Source organism: Pan troglodytes, chromosome 11 (assembly GCF_028858775.2).
Source record: "Pan troglodytes isolate AG18354 chromosome 11, NHGRI_mPanTro3-v2.0_pri, whole genome shotgun sequence".
Lineage (NCBI taxonomy): Eukaryota > Metazoa > Chordata > Mammalia > Primates > Hominidae > Pan > Pan troglodytes.
Window position 1 is genome coordinate 103,749,526 of NC_072409.2, and position 12,136 is coordinate 103,761,661.

Here is a 12,136-nt window from a genome sequence, read left to right on the forward strand (position 1 = left end):
GCCCTATTTTCAGTTTCTTAAAGAAAAAATTGTCCGCCAATATTTTTGTATCCTGATAAGCTAAGCTTCATAAATAAAGGAGAAATACAATATTTCTTAGATAATAACACTCTAAGGGAATTCGTTACCACTAGACTGGCCCTACAAGAAATGCTTCAATGATTTCTAAACATGGCTATGAAAGGTTAATATTTGCAACAATTAAAACAGAAGAAAGTATAAAACTTACAGGTCCTAAAAAACATACACTTGAGGATACAAAGCAACTAAGTCACAGTCGATATTATGATGGGAACAAAACTTCACATATCAATATTAACTTTGAATATAAATGAGTTAATTGCTTCACTTAAAAGATATAGATTGAAAGAATAGATTAAAAGACCTGGATCCAACATGTGCTACTTACAAAAACCCACTTAACTGGCAAAAACATTTAGACTTAATGTAAAGGGGTGAAAAAAGATATTTCGTGCAAACAGAAACCTAAGCAATCAGGAGTAGGCTATACTGATATTTGATAAAACAAACTTTAAATCAACATGAGTAAAAATAGGCAAAAAAGGTCATTATATAATGATAAATAAATCAATTCAACAAGATGATATAATAATCCTATATATACTTGCACCCAACACTGGACCACAAAGATTTAAAAAAGTATACTACCTTACCTAAGAAAAGAGATACACAGCAATACAGTAATAGCGGGAGAATTCAACATCGCACTGACAGCACTAGACAGATCATTGAAGCAGAAAATAAACAAAGAAAATGTGTAATTAAAATGGACTCTAGAACAAATAGAACTAACAGTCATTAACAGAAAATGCAATCCCCAAACCACAGAATATACATTTTTCCCATCAGTGCATAAACATTTTTCAAAGTAGACCATATGTTAAACCACAAAACAAGTCTCAATAAATTTTTAAAAATCCAAATTATATGAAGTATCTTCTGAGAGCAGAGTGAAATAAAATTAAAAATCAATGCCAAGTAAAACTCTCAAAATTATACAAATACATGAAGGTTAAATCTACTCCTGAATAATTTTTGTCAAGGGTGAAATTAAGGTTTTTTCTTAATTTCAAAAGGAATGAACACATATCAAAATGCAACATATCGAAACCTCTGAGATGCAGAAAAAAAAGTGGTAAGGGGAAGTTTAGAGCGTTCAATGTCCACATCAAAGGAATAGAAAGATCACACATTGGCCTAATATTGAACCTCAAAGAACTGCAACAACGAAGACCCAAAACTAGCAGAAGAAAAAAAATAGCAAAGAGCAGAGAAGAAATAAAGGAGATTGAGCCCCTAAAATAATACAAATGATCAACGAAAGAAAAGTTCCTTGAAAATATAAACGAAATTGATTGACGGCTAGCCAGATTATCCAAGAAAAAAAGAGAGAAGATCCAAATAAGCACAATCAGAAATGAAAAAGGAGACATTACAAATGATACGACTGAAATACAAAAGATCATCAAAGACTACTATGAGCATCCTTACGCTCACACACTAGAAAACCTAGAGAAAATTGGTAAATTTTTGGAAACATAGAAACCCCTAAGAATGAACTGGGAAGAAACAGAAGTCCTGAATAGACCAATAACAAGTAGTGACATTGAATAGGTAATAAAAACTCTCCCAATAAAAAAGTGCTGAGGACCAGGCAAATTCACAGTGAAAATCTACCAGATACGCAAAGAAAAACTGGTAGCAATCCTACTGAAACTATTCCAAGAAATCAAGGTGAATGTAATCCTTCTTAACTCATCCTATGAAGCCAGTATCACACTGATAGCTAAGGCAGGAAAGACCACAACATAAAAGAAAACTACACGCCAATATTCCTAATGAATATAGATGCAAAAACCTTCAGCAAAATACTAGGAAACCAAATTGAAAAGCACATCAAAAGGATAATACATAATCAACTGTGTTTTATTCTAGAGAAGAAAGAATGGTTCAGTATACACTAATAAATAAATGTCATTCACCACATAAACAGAAACATTTAAAAACAAATTAAAAACCAAAATGATATGATCACTTCGATATGTGCAGGAAAAGCAATCAAATAGAGCCATTTTCATGATAAAAACCCTCAACAAACTACGCTCTGCAGGAATATATCTAAAAATAATAAAAATGATATATGACAAATCCACAACCAACATTAAACTGAGCGGGGCAAAGTTGAAAGCAATTCCCCTAAGAACTGGAACAAGACAAGAATGCCCACTTTCACCATTCATATTCATCATAGTACTGGAAGTCCTAGCCAGAGCAATCAGGAAAGATAAAGAAATAAATGTCATCTAGATTATTTAAAAAGCAAGTCAAATGACTTTCGTTTGTTGGTAATACGATTTTCTGCCCAAAAAGTCCTAAATATTCCTGCTAAGACTCCTAGATTTGATAAATGAATTCAGTAAAGTGTTAAGATACAATGTCAACATACAAAAATTAGTAGCATATATATACACCAATAATGATCAAGCTGTGGGACAAATCAATAACTTAATTTCATTTACAATAGATACAAAAAATGAAATACTTAGAAATATATTTAACCAAGGAGATAAACAATCTGCAAGGAAAATGATAAAACAGTGATTAAAGAAAACATAGATTACACAAGCAAATGGAAACACACCTCATGCTCTCATGAGAAACTCCCATTGAAAAAATATTGCTAAAATGATCATACTCTCCAAAATAATCTATAGATTCAATGTGATCCTTATCGAATTACCAATATCATTTTTTTCATATAATTAGGAAGCACAATCCTCATATTTGTATGTAATGGAAGAAGAGCCTTAATAGCCACAGCATTTCTAACAAAACAAAAATAATAATAATTACATAAAATAAAGCTGGAGGTATCACATTACTTGACTTTAAATTATACTACAAGCCTATATTAACCAAAACATCATGATAGTGGTATTAAAATAGACATATATATCAATGGAACAAAATAGAAAACTCAGGAATACATTTACATACCTACAACCACTTGATCTTTGACAGTGTCAACAACAACAACAACAACAACACATACATATAGATATACATACTGGGGAAGGATACTTTATTCAATAAATGGTGCTAGGAAAAATGGTTAGCCATATGAAGAAGAGCCAAACTAGACCATATTTCTCATCATATACAAAAGTTAACTCAAAATGGATTAAAGACAATTGTAGGACCTGAAATTATAAAAGTACTAGACGGAAACCTAGGAAAACAATGTTTCTGAACATTGGCTCAGGAAAAGAATTTATGACTAAGACTTCAAAGCAAATGCAACAAAATAAAAATAAACAAATGGAACTTAATTAAACCAAAAGCCTTCCGTACAGCAAAAGAAATAATCAACAGAATAAACAGACAATGCACAGAATGGGAGAAAATATTTACAAACTATGCCTTCAACAAGAATCTAATAATATCCACTATCTACAAGGACCCCAAACAATTCAACAACAACAACAACAAGAAAAACCCCAAATAATCCTATTAATTAGTGGGCAAAACACATGATAGCTATATCTCACAAGAAGACATACAAATGGCCAACAAACATTTGAAAAAATGCTCAACATCACTAATCATAAGAGAAATGCAAATTAAAACCACAACGTGCTACCATTTACACAAGTCAGAAGTGCTATTTTTAAAAAGTCAAAAAATAACAGATATTGGCAAGCATGTGAAGAAAATTAATGCTTATACAGTGTTGTTGAAAATTTTCATTAGTACGATCACTATGGAAAGCATTATGGCGATTTCTCAGAGAACTAAAAATAAAACTATCATTTGCTTCATCAATCATTTAGACAATTACTGGATATCTAAACAAAGAAATCAGTATATAAAAAATACACCTACACTCATATGTTTATCACAGCACTATTCACAATAGAAAAGTCATGGAATCAACCTAAATATCCTTCAATGGGTAATTGGGTAAATAAAATGTGTTATACCATGTAATACTATGCACCATATAAAGAATGAAATTATTTCTTTTGCTGCAATATGGGTGGAACCGGAGGCAATTATCTTAAGTGAAATAACTATTAAAAAGAAATTAAAATTCCACATACTCTTAGTTACCAATGGCAGCTAAACAATATGCACATTTAGACATACAGGGTGGAATAATACACATTGGAGACTCAAAAATGTGGGAGAGTGGGAGAAGGGTGAGAAATGAGAAATTACCTACTGGGTAATAGGTAATGTATACTCATCAGGTGATGGATACACTAAAAAACCCAGACCAATACACAATATAGCCATATAACAATACTATACTTGTATCCATTAAATCAGTAAGAAAAAAATTAAAAAGTCCATACTACACAAGGCAATGTACATACCTTATTTAATCCATATAAAAATTCCAATGTTAACTATTACAGAAGTAAAAACAAAATTATAAAATTTACATGGAACTACAAATAACCGCAAATACTCAAAAATATCTTCAGCAAGAAAGAAAAACTGTAGACATTATACTATTCGATTTCAAAATATACTACAAAGCTATAGTAATAAATACAATATGATATGGACATAATACTATACACATAGACAAATGGAACAGAATGGAAAGCCTAGAAATGAATCTATGTATTACATCAATCAATTTTTGGTTAAGATGACATGAAACACTTGGGAGGAAAGGACAGCATCCTCAATAAATGTTGTTGGAGAAACTCAATATCCACATGCAGAATAATGAAATCAGACCCTAATCTCACATCATATACCAAAATTAACCCAAAATGGATTAAATACTTAAAACTATAAAACCAGTAGAAGAAAGCATAGGAGAAAATCTGAAATTAGTCTGGGCAGTGATTTTCTGGATACGACCCAAAAACACAGGCAACAAAAGCAAAAACACACCAATGGGATTGCATCAAAATCAAATGCCTCTGCACAGCAAAGGAAACAATCAACACGCTAAAAAGACAACCTATATAATGGGAGAATATATTTCTAACTAAAGAAGTTCATCAAAAAACTTAATATAGAACTACTATATGATCCAACAATCCCACTTGTGGGTGTATATCCAAAGAAAATGTAAATACTATGTTGAAGAGATATCAGCATTCTCATATTCATTGCAGCATTGTTTACAATAAACAAGGTATAGAAGCAACCTATGCATCTGATTCCAAGGTATGGAATCAATCTATGAGATAGATAGATAGATAGATAGATAGATGATAGATAGATAATTTTCATTTATTCTTTCATTCATCCATCTCTTCTCTCTATACATATATATAGAGAGAATAAACAGATATATATATATATATATATAGGTATATATACAGAGAGAGGGAAAGAGAGAGTCTATATATATGAATGGAATTCCTCTTTGTGTGTGTGTGTGAATGTGTGTGTCTCAGAGAGAGAGAGAACACACATACATACACACACACACACACAAAGAAGAATACCATTCAGCCTTTAAAAAGAAGGAAATCCTGCCATTTCTGACAACACAAATAAACTTGGAAGATTTTGATTGAAATAAGACAGGCACTTTAAGACAAATACTGCATAATCTCACTTACATACAAAATATACAAAAATTCATCGTATAGAAGCATAGAAAAACGGCGGTTGATAATGTTCGGGGCATGGGTGAGGAGATGTTGGTCTTAGGGTACAAAGTTTTAGTTAGGCAGAATAAATAATTTCTGGAGATGTAATACATAGCATGGTGACTATAGTTAATAATATTGTATTGTATCTTGAAATTGGTGAAGAAAGTAGATCTCAAATGTTTTAACACAAAAAATATAACCATATAAAGAGAAATCCTAAACTATCCTAAACTATCCTAAACTATTTTTCTACTTATTTCATAGGCATAAAACTGAGTCATAGAAACATATGTAAATTAGATCATATTGCGTCAGGCTTATGCTTCCGTCAAGAACAACTAGAAAACATCTTTTTAAAGTTGCCAGAAAGCTGTGAGGCAACAGGGAGCTGATGGGTCAAGATTCCAAAAGAAGTGAATTTCAGAGTATGAGTTGAAATGCCGCATTCAGCTTTTCCTTCTGGGCATTATTTATTCTTGGGGCAGGGCAGAGATGGAGAATAGTAGTAGCCAAGACTATGTAGCTGTCAATCCTGTAGATTTTTGGCAATTTTATAGAGGTAGAGAAGCAAAAATAAAAATAAAAATAAAAAATGAAAGGTACTACCATGGTAGAATAGTCTTGGGCAGTTCAATATTCCTTTATGAGGCTTTAACAGACTTTGTAATTCTGTAAAATTAAGCAGCATACTTCTGACACAGATGGTAGTGTACCACAGTATCATAGTGACAAGAAGACAAAAACTGGAATTCATAACCTTCTAAGGCAGAGAATCCAGTAAACTCCATAGACTCACAGACAGAACTCCTGGGGTGTTACACTCTAAAAGTCTATGCTAATTATAGGTAGACACAGCTTAATAAAAAATCCAAACCAGCAACCAGTCAGCTCTGTCTCTAATTAGATTAAGATGTTCTATTCCTATTCCTATTGAGGACTGAGGATAGAGCTCAACCCTTCTTGAAAGAAGATGATAAAATGTGTGACATTTTGTCAAAAAATACTCTGCAAAATATGAATCAGAACCAATAGACAATGACACTGACAAAAGACTAAAATATTGAACTTACTAGTCACACATTTAAAACACCTGTCATAAATATGTTGAAAAAGGACATAACAAAATGGAGAACTTCAGCAGAGAACTGGAATATATATTTAAATGACAATCAAATAAAAGCCTATAAATTGGCCTGGCATAGTGGCTCATGCTTGTAATCCCGTCTATGATTGTGCCACTGCACTCCATACTGGGCAACAGAACAAGACTGTGTCTTAAAAATACACATATAAATACAACAATTAGTAATTCAATATATAGTATTATTGTATATATAGCATAGTATGTGCAGCCATTAGAAAGGAGTACTTTTGCACTAAAAGAGAGGTAAATAGAAACATGTAGTTTGAATCATGGAGAGTAAAACAAAAGAGAAAAAAGAGAAAAGAGTATCAGACACATTGGGACACATTTGAAATTTCTAATATACTGAGATTTTGAGTCCCAGAGAGGTGTGTGTGTGTGCATGTGTGTGTGTGTGTGTGTGTGTGTGTGAGAGAGAGAGAGAGAGAGAGAGAGAGAGAGAGGGAGAGAGAAAGAATGGAATCAAAGTAATATTTGGAGAGAGGAAGTTTAATAATTTTTGACACACACACCCCACCCAAAATTCTATCCTGTTAAAGTCATATTTATTTTGCTTTTCACCTCTTCATAGTGTTGTATTCCCATTAATAACTGTTCCTATCACTAGGTATTGCTGTTATATATTCATGATACTTAGTCAAGAGGTTCTTAGAACTTTCTTTCCAATTGGCTGAATAAATGTTTAAAGAAATGCCACTAACTCCATGACACAGATTTCTGTTTCATAATATGCTTCTTATGTTATTAAAGTTAATATTTCAGTCTAATAATACCTCTCTCTAAGGTACATGGTGGTGGAAAATACAATTAAACTCTGTGTTAAGTATCAACTGATTGAATTTGAGAAACCAGAAAATAAATATTTGTTGAAGGGAATTATAATGAAATCCATTAGGTGCAACAGAGGGAGCATATATTTTGAATTTATGTCCTAGCTGCAGGGGACAGCATGATATTCTCTTTCTTTCTCTCTCTCTCTCTCTCTCAAATGAACTTTGAGGTTCTCTTATTTTTACCTACTTTTATACAAGTTATGCTTTATGTCATTAAGGTAGAATGAAGGAGTGAAATTAAGGATAACGTATTATTGTGCTCTTTCATCATTTAGCAATTCATAAATATCAATAATATTACTTTGAACAGCAATGCCGGGGTGGACTTTCAAAGTGAAATGAAGACAATATACCATTTGCTTTCATAAAGTCTTTAAAGCCTTAAAAAAACATGACATAGTTAAGCATGTTCAAACTTAAAGTTATTCTCAATTCAATTGAAACAGAGAACAGGAATAAATAGCCTTTGTCTTTTCTGTCTTGCAGGAAACTGACTTTATGTTTACCAGATCCACCAGGTCAAATGTGAAGGTAAGCCTGTAGCACATCCTTGGTTTATAGACAATTCTAACAGATGTAATCAATAAAGGTGTAATAAACATGTGCCCAGAATGAAAGGACACTTGGCACATCCTACATAATTGATTTTAAAACAGATTTAAAACTTCATGATCCTTATTTTTGAATTTTAAAAACACAAAGTCATAAACAAAAGTTTTTCATTAACACTAAAAAGTCTAAATTGTGGTATATTTCTCTGTCACACAAAGCACCATTTTTGTCTTTCTTACAGCAAAAATTAGAAAAAGCAGCAGTGAAACTGATTATTAATTGTCTGGAGAGTAGCAGAACAAAATTAATAATGTCACACCTCTAGAGTGGAACCAGTGGTTTCTTAAACAATACAGAAAATAGCTTAAACTATAATCAATTTTACCTGGATTAGAAGGTATTACTGGCAATTAATGACCATGTAACTTGGAAAATCAATGAGGTCTGCCAAAAGACATTATGAAATTCAAACCATTTTACAATTTAGTTAATTCAGTTCAAGATTATTATGAAAAGGAACTAGGATAATTGAAAGATAATGTTGAAATAACATATGAGCAAGTAACATGAATTTGATAATGACATATACCTGATATATGACTTATTTCTATTAGAAATAATTGATATTTTTGCTTTATTCTTGGAAGAAATATAACTTGTAACATTGTTATTATATTTTTGTATATTTAAAATAACTTTCTTAATGCGTCTGTCATAATATTTCTATCTATAATTTATAGAATTTCATTATAATTCCATTTCTATCACAGTACAATAGAGATGAGTTTTCATTTAACAGATTTACTAAAACTTCTTGTCTTAATAGCATTATTTGAACACCATGACTATTTCCTCTGCATTTAGAGTATTCATAAGAACTACTATGGCCTACGTTAAGCATAGGACTTAATACCAAAATGTTTTAAAGCTGAAATAGTAAATACTGCATTAATTCTGAATATAAAAAATAGTCATTTATATATTTCTTTAAGCTCAGATTTTTTCCATTAGTTAAATAAAAACAAGGTTATTTATTTTATTTTTTGCCTGCATTTCAGATGGAAAGTTTAAGTTTAGATTTAACACACCCAATCAAACTGACATAAAGAAATATACATGCCATTAGGCTTACAAGTTGAAACTCACTTATACAAAATGGAAATTTTTTTCTGGTTAGATGTCAAAATCATGAATTTGTCTCAATTTAGCACTTTTCACATAAAATCAAACATTTGATGCGCTTAACACAAAGATGGCTGCATACCGCTGCACCATCAATGAAAGTGATGTTATGGCGCTTTTCCAAAACCTATGTTTGTGAATACAGATCCTAGCTTTTACTTCTAGTAGTCAAATAAGTAATAAAATATTCCTTGAGTAGGGAGATTCTGAGAACCTGATTTGATAGTTGTGTCATAGGGAAAAAATCTGTTAACTAAAAAAATCATAGAGGAAATGAGACTTGGAGTTTAAGAAATGAACTTCAGCATTAGTGTACCTGTTAAAATGATGTTCCACAAGACATCAAGAAAATTTGAAATTAGCTTCATCTGATTATTCTCTTGCCCACACCACCACCAAGTATAATGATGCAAAAGTGCAAATGAGTATTTTTAATCTCAATTGGTCAACCTTAGGACCAAGAATTTTCTTGAAAAGAGTAGGAGTAATCCATGGGATATGCATGAATAAGGACAGCCTAAATCATCTGACCCTCACAAGACAAGATAGAGCATAACAACTCCCAAGTGACAGAGCTCTTTCTCTTCTTTTTTTTGATAAAAATATTAACATTTCTCTAATATGTAGTCAAATACGGTTAATGTTTTAAATAAGAAAGTACAAAATATACAAACTTAGACTTAGGTGATAGCATGTTTCCAGGTAAACTCATTGGGAGAACGTTCATGGATGTATTGGTATACAATTTTTACTAAGCAGAAGTGAGGAAAAATTGGAAGAAATGGGAAACAGGATAGTCATCCCAAGGCATCATTGATTATTCTTTCTTTCACCTCTTATAAATCAGGAAATAATCTTATAATACAGTGCCATTCACTTTAGACAACAGTACTTAATATTTGTACCACCTCTGTCATCACCATAAAAAAGGTTAGCAATCTTATTATTTCCTCTGATATTTTCTTTTCTCAGTAATTTTTTGAAGTTGATCAAATTAAATATTCTGGCCACTTGGCTTCCTAAAGCAGAAAACTGTTATGGGGGTGCAGTGCTGAAAAAGTTCTCATAATAGAACCTCTTAATATCTACCCCCCCCTCCTTGATTTTAAGAATGGGAAACTCCTCCAGTCAGATGTGTCCAGTATTTTGGCCCCTTCAAGAAACAGTGTGAAACAGCAATCACAGATAAATTGGAATGTGCCTCTTCGTTGCTTGTCACTGGAGACTCACCATTGCAGCTACCAAACTCTCCAAACTAGGCAAATTGGTTCTGTCTTCAATATTTAGCTTCTGAAAGTCACAGACATAGTATCCTCCAGTGACTTAGCTCCTGTCTGGTCATTGCAGAGCAAGGGAATCAGTTTGCCTCAATCTGTTATCTGAAAATTTTCTAGCCCTTCTTATATTTTTCAACCCGACCTTTGCAATTTCCTTGTCACTCTCACATGTATTTACTCAGCCCAGGAGATTCTAAGGCATGACTGATTATACTATGGCTTCACGAATGTTGTCCCCTACATGATATTTTTATGATTAATTGTAAAACACTGGCGCAGAAAATAAATTATACAAGTAGCCATGTACACCTGGGGGATGAAAGCTTCCAAAAATAATGTATCCTAGTACACTCTACCACTCTGTGAACTTCTCTAAGGCATGGAGCATATTTTATTCTTCTCTCTATTGGCTATATTACCTAGCTCAGTTTCAAGCAATCAGTAAATAAAAGTTTGTTTAGTGAAGGTGGTGCTCCCAGAGAGGGCATGTAAACTCCCTTGCTCTTCCCCCATACCTTGCCCTATGCATGTCTTCCATTTGGCAGTTCCTGAGCAGTATCCTTTATAATAAAATGGTAATAGCAAATGGTTTTCCCTGAGTTCTGTGAACTCTTTTAGCAAATTTTCAAACCCAAAGAAGGGGTCATGGGAAGTCCCAATGTATATTTGGTCAGTCAGAAGTAAGCAAAGCCTGAGACTAGTGATTGGTCTCTAAAATGGGGGCAATCTTGCAAGAGTGAGTTCATAATCTGTGGGATCCAATACTCACTCCAGGTAGTTAGTGTCAGAATTGAAATAAATCCTTGAACCTATAATCACTGTCCAGCAAGTTAGAAAACTGGGTATTGGTATGGGAAAAAAAACACAGTTTTAGTGTCAGTGTTCTGTGGGTAAAAACATATAGCCATAAACATTCATGTATTTGACACTGGTAGACACTAGACACAATCTATTAATTTTAATATTATAGTACTTACAGTTTGATCTCACTGACCTAGTATGCTTCTGAGATTAATAGTTGCTTAATTAAGCCCCTCCAAATCTTAGTTATAGTGAAAAAAGAAAAGAAGGAGGAGTTTGAGGAGAAGAAATAAAATAAAACAATTGTATTTGACTCTGTTCATCACCTAGACTGTGGACACCTTGTATGCTCAATGAATACATAGTTGTGGCTAATTCATGTTCTTCTACATTTAACATGTAGTGTGGCATATTCTAGTTGTTCATCATTTTCCTTAATCTATATTCCTCTGATTTTCATGCCAACCTCAATTTATACTAACTCTTTTCTTCATTCCTCCAGAACCATGTATTCCCTCTCTAGGTTTTTAAAAATTTTTTCTTTATAATACAAATTAGATTAAGTTCTTATTTTCTAACCCCCTTTGAAAGTATTATCCCAGTTTCTCTTATTACTTTTATTTTAAAATTTTGAAAATCAATAAGCTACATTCAATACTTCTAACTTCTCAGCGAACATTTCCAATCTTTTAAAGTTTGACTGTA

General features: G+C 32.4%; 1 protein-coding gene and 1 long non-coding RNA gene across 2 annotated transcripts in view; one reads left to right on the forward strand and one right to left on the reverse strand.

The window, feature by feature from the left end:
* The window catches only part of TYRP1 (tyrosinase related protein 1), a 1,163,994-nt gene that overhangs the window by 573,304 nt on the left and 578,554 nt on the right, over positions 1-12,136 (reverse strand). The window lies entirely within an intron of this gene.
* LOC134807688 (uncharacterized) overlaps positions 1-12,136 on the forward strand; it is a 30,959-nt gene that overhangs the window by 5,570 nt on the left and 13,253 nt on the right. The window contains exon 2 of the long non-coding RNA XR_010148770.1: positions 8,106-8,150. This is a non-coding gene — a long non-coding RNA (uncharacterized LOC134807688). The remainder of the gene's footprint in view (positions 1-8,105; positions 8,151-12,136) is intronic.